The sequence below is a fragment of the Rattus norvegicus genome, chromosome X, assembly GCF_036323735.1.
Source record: "Rattus norvegicus strain BN/NHsdMcwi chromosome X, GRCr8, whole genome shotgun sequence".
Classification (NCBI taxonomy): Eukaryota; Metazoa; Chordata; class Mammalia; order Rodentia; family Muridae; genus Rattus; species Rattus norvegicus.
The window spans coordinates 23,950,668-23,960,243 of record NC_086039.1 but is presented as its reverse complement, the minus strand read 5'-3'; positions in this window follow the sequence as shown (position 1 = coordinate 23,960,243).

The following is a 9,576-nucleotide window of genomic DNA, read 5'->3' as shown; positions in this document are numbered from 1 at the left end:
ACAGTTCCTAATTGTAATGAACGCTATCAGGAAAGCAGGAGAAGTTACAAGATAGAGAATGAACCAGAGAAAAAGCTACTTTAGATAGTGTAGCCAAGGCCTCTCTGAGAATGTGTCTTGTGAGCTTAGACCTGAATAATAAGAGCTAGGGACAAAATAGACAAAATAGAATCAAAAGTGTAAAAGCCCTAAAATGTTAATGGAAGGAGCTGGTGTGGTACAGTTAAGGATTAGAGTAGAATCTGTAAACATGAATAAGAAACTACACATGGACTCTTCAGGAGTATACAACAAAGTGAATAAGGTAAGGTAAAATTAATAAAATAAAGGGGGAAATATGGCAATGCCTAAATGTGAACAACCCACGTGATATCAAAGGCCATAGTTAACCTACAGTGGTATGCAATTCCTCTCCCCAGAAAAATTCTCTGCATTGTTCTTGAGAGATCAAAAAGAGAAGCTAAAAGATATGGTGAAATGCTGAATTGCAAGAAACTAAACCCAAGGCAAGTCTGAGTTGCTAACAAAGGACTCCTGACACTGTCAAGGAAGAGAGTCAGCCTGCTGCTGCCCTGAAAGTGTGTGGTCTGGTCGCTCTCAAAATGTAGTATGTGATCTGAATTGTCTCCCATTGCCCACGGTTGCTCTGGAAACCTTCCTCCCACACAGACATGTCCACTTAATACTTCTGAGCATTTAATTAGACAGATAATTGAATGCATTCAATCAGATAGCTACTGATAACCTGGGTGACTCATACCCTGCTAGAGAGGATCTCAAAAAGATCTTTCCAACTCGTTTCTCTTCAAAAAACGTAGATCTAACTGTCATAACCGAATGTGATGAGAGTTATTGTGAACTTCAGCATCTGTGAAAAGAGATGGGAACAGAATGGGACAAAAGGAAAGGATAAGATGAGAAAGACTAGCTTATTTCAAAATAGACTTAAAAGCACAGAAGAGCAAATAGTGACGTTATTTGATACAGAAGAAAAAGCAAATGATGACGTTATTAGCACTGCTCTGAACACAGGCTTGCATATAGCCCAGCATGATGGTACTGTCCTGTATCCCCAGCTGCTCAGGAACATGGTGAAGGGATGTTGCTAGTTTAAGACCTGACTAACAGAGTGAGCTTAAAGGCAGCTGGGACAACTTTGTTGTCCAGGAGCTCTGTATGTAGACCTGGCTGGCCTCGAACTTACAAGGATACTCCTGCCTCTGCCTCCAGAATGCTGGGATTAGAGGCATGTGTCACCAGGCCCCACTTCAAAATAAAATCTTTGAAAGGGCTGAAGATGTCGCTCTGTACATTGTTTGCCCAGCATGTGAAAGGCCCTGTAAATACTCCCCAGTACATAATAAAGAAGTAGATGAATATACAATCATAGAAACTCTTCAAATAGTAATTCAGTCCTCACAGCAACCCCTTGAGGTAGATACCAGTAGCATCTCCATTTTGTGGACGAGGAAACAGATTGAAAACACTTTCTAATTTACTTGCTACAGGTCACATAGCTAGTACGTATCCGCACAAGCTGGGTTTCCTAACAATGCAGGTTGTAAAAGTTAACATTGTCAGTTTAACAAAAACTAGAATGGGAATCAACCTCTAGCTATGTCTGAGGGGAAATTTCTAGGTTGGATTACTTGAGGTGTTATGAATTGTGGGTAGCATTATTCCATGGGCTGGGGTTCTAAGTTAAACCAAAAGGAGGAGAGCACTTGCAGCTCTGGCTTTCTGACAGTGGATAAAACCTGGCTAGCCCCCTCACATTCCACTTGCCATGATGCCCGTGCAATTATAGAGCATACCCTCAAACTGTTGAACCTAGAACAACCCACCCTTCCTAACGTAGCTTTTTTTCAAGTATTTTGTCACAGTAACAAGAAAGATCAGCTAAAACCAGCTCCAAAGTCCAGGTTCTTGGCTCCTCAGTTGTACCACTGTTGTAGATTTTATAGCAACTGGTATATGGGTGTAATGAGATAGAATACTCGGTAAGTTTTATGCATAATTTAAGTCACAGAAACCAAGTTCGGTTTGTATACTCTTGGGAAAAAACATCAGGATGATGACCCAAGTGCCAAACCAGGCAGCTAAGAGTACATAGGCTGAATTTTATGACCTCTGTATTTTATAGCATATTACTGGGGTAATGTTGTATTAATTTAGATGTAAAACTGTACTCAGACTAAATACAGTGAAAACTGATTTGTACAGAGAATTCAGTTTTTCGAGGAAATATGTATAAGAATCATCAGCCACAGATACACTTAAGTTTTGTATTTTGAAATAGTTTATCAGAAAATTATCTCATGGGCTGGCAATGTAGCTCAATGCTAAAGAGCTTGACTAACTAACATGCACTAGGCTCTGGATACAATCTTCAGTGCTAACAAAAGGGTTTATTTAGGCCAGGAGTGGGGGTGTACACCTATAATCTCAGCTTTTGGGAGGCAGAAGAGAGTGGTTGCTGCAAATTCCAGGCCAGTCAAGGCCATAAAATAAAACCCTATCAAAATAAAGAAAAATATATCCCAATGGACTGGCAAGTGTAGTTCAGTTGCCAAGCATGCACAAGGCCCTGGGATTCCTTCCAGCACCTAAAAATGTATCATGGGGGAAGGCGGAGTATATCAAAATGTCATAGTATACGAAATACTTTTTTTTTAAAGTGTTCATAATGAAAACCAGAGTCTGAGCCTTGTAAGTACTGACCAAACACTCTATCATGAAATAATACTCCTAGCCCGATTAACTACTCTTTTCTAAGAATATATTTATTGACTCTTTGGTAATTTCATATGTATGTGGTGGTCTGAAAAAGAATGGCCCTAATAGGTTCATGTATTTGAATACTTAGTCATAAAAAAGGGAGAGCGGCACCAATTAGGTTTAGGAGGTGTGGCCTTATTAGGATACGTGTGACCTTGTTGGAGGAAGTGTGTCACTGGGGGTGGGCCGTGAGGTTTTAGAAGCTCAAGCTAGGACCAGTGTTTCTCTATTCCTGCTGCCTGGGGATCCAGATACAAAACTCTCAGCTACTTTTCCAGCATTATGTCTGCCTATGAGCCACCATGCTTCATGCCATGATGACAATGGACTAAACCTCTGAAACTGTAAGAGGAAACTAATTGTTTTCCTTTATAAGAGTTCCCATGGTCATGGTGTCTCTTCACAGCAATAGAACACAGCTTAAGACAGTGGGCAATGTATTTTGATCACATTCACCCTCAACTCCCCTCCTCCACTCTCCCAGGAACTTCCAGCAAGTCTCTGCTCACCTTCCCTTCCTTTCCTTTTTCTTTTTTTCTTTCTTTTTTTTTTCCGGAGCTGGGGACCGAACCCAGGGCCTTGCGCTCACTAGGCAAACGCTCTACCGCTGAGCTAAATCCCCAACCCCCCTTCCTTTCCTTTTATTCTGTAACCCACTGAGTCTTATAAGTACTACCTATTGGAATGGTGACAATGATCTTGTTGGCTTGATCTTCTGTGCAGGTAAACAAACTTCTCCGAATAGTGCCAGCAACAGTGGTACTAACAGGGAAATCTTAAAGTAAAAATATCATCAAATATTATCATGGTCTTATAAATGATGTTGGTTTCCATTATATTAAAGCTGAAGTTGGAGACTGACAGTGTAGCTGAATAGACGACCATTTATCTAGCATGCCCAAGACCCTCTGTTCAATGCCCCAGCATGCAAGGAAATGAAAGAAAAAGTTGCTAAAAATATAAATATTGGTGACCAAATGATAGAATTTACAGAAAAACAAGCCCCCCAAAATCTCATGACTAAGAAGTTACATTAACAGCATTGTATTTTATTTTTATTGGATATTTTTTACTTACATTTCAAATGTTATTTCCTTTCCTGGTTTCCCAGCCATAGGCCCCTATCCCATCCACCTCCCCTACAAACCCTGTTCCCCCTCCCAACCCTGACATTATCCTACAATGGGTGACAGGACCAAGGGATTCTCTTCCCATGGATGCCCAACAAGGCCATCCTCTGCTACATATGCAGCTGGAGCCATGGGTGTGTTCATGTATAGTCTTTGGGTAGTGGTTTAGTCCCTGGGAGTTCTGGTTGGTTGGCATTGTTGTTCTTATGAGATTGCAAGCCCCTTCAGCTTCTTCAATCCTTTCTCTAACTCCTCCAATGGGGACCCTGTTCTCAGCTCAATGGTTTGCTGATAGCATTTGCCTCTGTATTTGACATGCTCAGGCTGAGCCTCTCAGGAGACAACTATATCAGGCTTCTGTCAGCATGCACTTCTTGACTTCATCAACCTTATCAAGTTTTGGTGGCTGTACATATATATGGGGTGGATCCACAGGTAGGGCAGGCTCTGAATGGCCACTCCTTCAGTCTCTGCTTCAAACTTTGTCTCTATATCCCCTTCTATGAGTATTTTTGTTCCCCCTTTTAAGGAGGACTGAAGCATCTGCTCTTCGGGCATCCTTCTTCTTGAGCTTCATTTTGTCCATGAATTGTATTGTGGGTATTTCAAGCATTTGGGCTAATAGCCACTTATCAATGAGTTCATACCATGTGTGTTTTTCTGTGATTGGGTTACTTCACTCAGGATGATATTTTCCAGTTCCATCCATTTGTCTATGAATTTCATAAAGTCATTGTTTTTGAGAGCTGAGTAGTATTCCATTGTGTAGATGTACCACATTTTCTGTATCCATTCCTCTGTTGAAGGGCATCTGGGTTCTTTCCAGCTTCTGGCTATTATAAATAAGGCTGCTATGAACATAGTGGAGCATGTGTCTTTGTTGTATGTTGGAGCATCTTTTGGGTATATGCCCAGGAGAGGTATAGCTGGATCCTCAGATAGTGCAATGTCTAATTTTCTGAGGAACCTCCAGACTGATTTCCAGAATGGTTGTACCAGTCTGCAATCCCACCATGGATGGAGGAGTGTTCCCCTTTCTCCACATCCTCTCCAGCATCTGCTGTCACCTGGGTTTTTGATCTTAGCCATTCTGACTGGTGTGAGGTGGAATCTCAGGGTTGCTTTGATTTGATGACTAAAGATGTTGAACATTTCTTTAGGTGTTTCTCAGACATTCAATATTCCTCAGCTAAGAATTCTTTGTTTAGCATGGTACCCCATTTTTAATAGGGTTATTTAGCTCTCTGGAGTCTAACTTCTTGAGTTCTTTGTATATATTGGATATTCGCCCTCTATCAGATGTAGGATTGGTAAAGACCTTTTCCCAATCTGTTGCTTCTCGTTTTGTACTAGTGACAGAAGCTTTGCAATTTTATGAGGTCCCATTTGTCAATTCTTGATCTTAGAGCATAAGTCATTGGTATTCTGCTCAGGAAAATTTCCCCAGTGCCTATGTGTTTGAGTATCTTGCCCACTTTCTCTTCTATTAATTTCAGTGTATCTGGTTTTATGTAGAAGTCTTTGATCCACATAGACTTGAGCTTTATACAGAACAATAAGAATGGATCAATTTGCATTCTTCTACATGCTGACCGCCAGTTAAACCAGCACTGTTTGATGAAAATGCTCTTTTTTCCACTGAATTATTTTAGATCCTTTGTCAAAGATCAGGTGACCATAGGTGTGTAGGTTCATTTCTGGGTCTTCAATTCTATCCCATTGATCTACCTGCCTGTCTCTGTACCAATACCATACAGTTTTTATGACTATTGCTCTGTAATACTGCTTGAGGTCAGGAATGGTGATTCCCCCAGAAGTTCTTTTATTGTTGAGGATAGTTTTCACTATCATGGTTTTTGTTTTGTTATTCCAAATGAATTGGCAAATTGCTCTTTCTAACTCTATGAAGAATTGTGTAGAAATTTTGATGGAGATTGCATTGAGTCTGTAGATTGCTTTTGGCAAAATGGACATTTTTACTATATTAATTCTGCCAATCCATGAGCATGGGACGTCTTTCCATCTTCTGAGATCTTCTTCAATTTCTTTCTTTAGAGACTGGAAGTTCTTGCCATAAAGATCTTTCACTTGCTTGGTTAGAGTCACATTGATGTATTTTATATTATTTGCGACTATTGTACAGGTTGTCATTTCCCTCATTTCTTTCTCAGCCTTTATCCTTTGAGTAGAGGAAGGCTACTGATTTCTTTGAGTTAATTTTATAACCAGCCTCTTTGCTGAAGTTGTTTACCAGCTGAAGAAGTTCTCTAGTGGAACGTTTGGGGATCACTTAATTATACTATCATATCATCTGCAAATAGTGATATTTTGACTTCTTTTCCTCTTGGTATCCCTTTGATCTCCTTTTGGTTGTCTGATTGCTCTGACTAGGACTTAAGAGTACTATACTGAATAAGTAGGAGAGAGTGGGCAGCCTTGTCCAGTCCCTGATTTTAGTGGGATTGCTCCAAGTTTCTCTCCATTTAGTTTGATGTTAGCTACTGGTTTGCTGTATATTGCTTTTACTATGTTTAGGTATGGGCCTTGAATTCCTGATGTTTCCAGGACTTTTAACATGAAGGGATGCTGGATTTTGTGAAATGCTTTCTCAGCATCGAATGAGATGATTATGTGGGTTTTTCCTTTGAGTTTGTTTACGTAGTGGATTACGTTGTTGGATTTCTGTATGTTGAACCATCCCTGCATCCCTAGGATGAAGTCTATTGATCATGATTGGTCTGAAGTTCTCTTTGTTGGGTCTTTGTGGGGTTTAGGTATAAGCGTAATTGTGGCTTCATAGAAGGAATTAGGTAGTGTTCCTTCTGTTTCTATTTTGTGGAATAATTTGGACAGTATTTGTATGAGGTTTTCTTTGAAGTTCTGATAGAATTCTGCACTAAACCCATCTGGTCCTGGGCTCTTTTTGGTTGGGAAACTTTTAATAACTGCTTCTATTTCTTTGGGTGTTGTGGGACTGTTTAGATGTTTTATCTGATCTTGATTTAACTTTGGTACCTGGTATTTGTCTAGAAAATTGTCCATTTCACCCACATTTTCCAGTTTTGTTGAGTATAGGCTTTGGTAGTAGGATATGGTGATTTTTTGCATTTCCTCAGATTCTGTTGTTATGTCTCCCTTTTCATTTCTGATTTTGTTAGTTTGGATAAATTCTCTGTGCCCTCTGGTTAGTCTGGCTAAGGGTTTATCTATTTTGTTGCTTTTTTCAAAGAACCAGCTCCTGGTTTTGTAGATTCTTTGTATAGTTCTTTTTGTTTCTACTTGGTTGACTTCAGCCCTCAGTTTGATTATTCCCTGCCTTCTCTTGTCTGCATTTGCTTCTATTTCTTCTAGAGCTTTTAGATGTGCTGTCAAGGTGCTTAATGTATGCTCTCTCCTGTTTTTTTTTTGGAGGCACTCAGATCTATGCTGTCAGCACTGCTTTCATTGTGTCCCTTAAGTTTGGGTATGTTGTACCTTCATTTTCATTAAATTCTAAAAAAGTCTTTAATTTCTTTCTTTATTTCTTCCTTGACCAAGTTATTGTTGAGTAGAGTGTTGTTCAGCTTCCACATATATGTGGGCTTTCTGTCATTATTGTTGTTATCGGAAACCACCCTTAGTCCATGGTGATCTGAGAGGATGCATATAATTATTTCAATCATCTTGTATCTGTTGAGGCCTGTCTTGTCACTGATTATATGGTTAATCCTGGAGAAGGTACCCTGAGGTGCTGAGAAAACAGTATATTCTTTAGTTTTAGGATGAAATGTTCTATAAATATCTGTTAAAGCCATTTGGTTCATAACTTCTGTTAGCTTTTCTATGTCTTTGTTCAGTTTCTGTTTCCATAATCTGTCCCTTGATAAGAGTGGGGTGTTGAAATCTCCCACTATTATTGTCTGAGGTGCAATGTGTGCTTAGAGTTTTAGTAAAGTTTCTTTTATGAATGTAGGTGCGCTTGCATTTGGAACATAGCTATTCAGGATTGAGAGTTCATATTGGTGGATTTTTCCTTTGATGAATATGAAATGTCCTTCCTTATGTTTTTTGATGACTTTTGGTTGAAAGTTGATTTTATTCTATACTAGAATGGCTACTCAAGCTTGTTTCTTGGGACCATTTGCTTGGAAATTTTTTTCCAGACTTTTACTCTGAGGAAGTGTCTGTCTTTGTCACTGAGGTGCATTTCCTGTATGCAACAAAATTCTGGGTCCTCTTTGTATATCCAGGTGTTAGTCTGACTTTTTATTGGCCAATTGAGTCCATTGATTTCAAGAGATATTAAAGAAAAGTGATTGTTGTTTCCTGTTATTTTTGTTGTTAGATGTTGTGTTTGTGTGTCTCTCTTCTTTTGGTGTTGTTGCAAGGAGATTACTTTCTTGCATTTTTTAGGGTGTAGTTTCCCTCCTTGTGTTGGAGTTTTCCATCTGTTATCCTTTGTAAGCTGGATTTGTAGAAAAATGTTGTGTAAATTTGGTATTGTCATGGAATATCTTGGTTTCTCCGTCTATATTAATTGAGAGTTTTGCTGGATATTGTAGCCTGGGTTGGCATTTGTATTCTCTTAGGGTCTATATGACATCTGACCAGGCCCTTTTGGCTTTCATAGTCTTTGGTGAGAAATCTGGTGTAATTCTGAAAGGTCTGCCTTTATATGTTACTTTACTTTTTCCCTTACTGATTTTAATATTCTTTCTTGTTTTGTGCATTTGGTGTTTTGACTTTTATGTGACAGGATGAATTTCTTTTCTGGTTCAATCTATTTGGAGTTCTGTAAAATCATAAGATGTGATTTTAAATCCAAACCTTGCTTTTCCAGTGTGTTTGGATATCCAGTATTTGCTTTGGTGGGAGAACAGGGCTCTGATGATACCGAGAAGTGTTGGTTTCTGTTGCTTAGGCTCCTGGGCTTGCCAGTTGCTGTCAGTTTGTCTCTGGTGTTAGCTGGTCTTGCTGTCTCTGACAGTAGCTTGAGCCTCCTGTAAGCCTGTGTGTCACACTACTCTAGACCTATTTTCTTTCAACCGGATCTTAGAAGAGAGACCTGCTCCTGGGTTTGTGTGACCTTAGGCCTGCAGGCAGGTCACTTGGAGCCGAAGAGTCGGACTTACCTCAGCGCTCAGGTGTGTCAGTGCTCCAGGCAACTGGTTGTCAGCTCTGGGCTAAGGCAGAAACCAGATGTTTCCTGCCCCTGACTTCTCCTAGGTTCCTGTATCCAGAGCCACTAGGCAGGGAATGTGAGCAGAGGTGGCCGTCTCCCCTGAGCTCTTGGGATTGTCTGAACTTCTGAGAGTCTAGCTCTCTCCCAATGGGATTTGGGTACAGAGGGCTGTGGGACCAATTCAGTTAAGTTCCAGGTGCAGGCAGAAACCAGAAAGTAAACAACATTTTATTATATAAAATTCTAATGAAAATATTGTACTAGAATTGATAGTTTATGCACTGTTTTATATCATTATTAGTGCTAATATCTTGTAATCCAAGTTAAGCTCACAAAAAACAGCAAGAAGGAGTGGAACCACTAATTTTGTGAGGCACATGCAACTTGAAATGAAATGCTTCTCATTCAAAAAACAAGGAAACACAAGGGAAGCACATTTGAGATTTACTTTTTAAAATTAGATATATTTCTTTACTTACATTTCAAATGGTATTCCCTTTCCCGGTT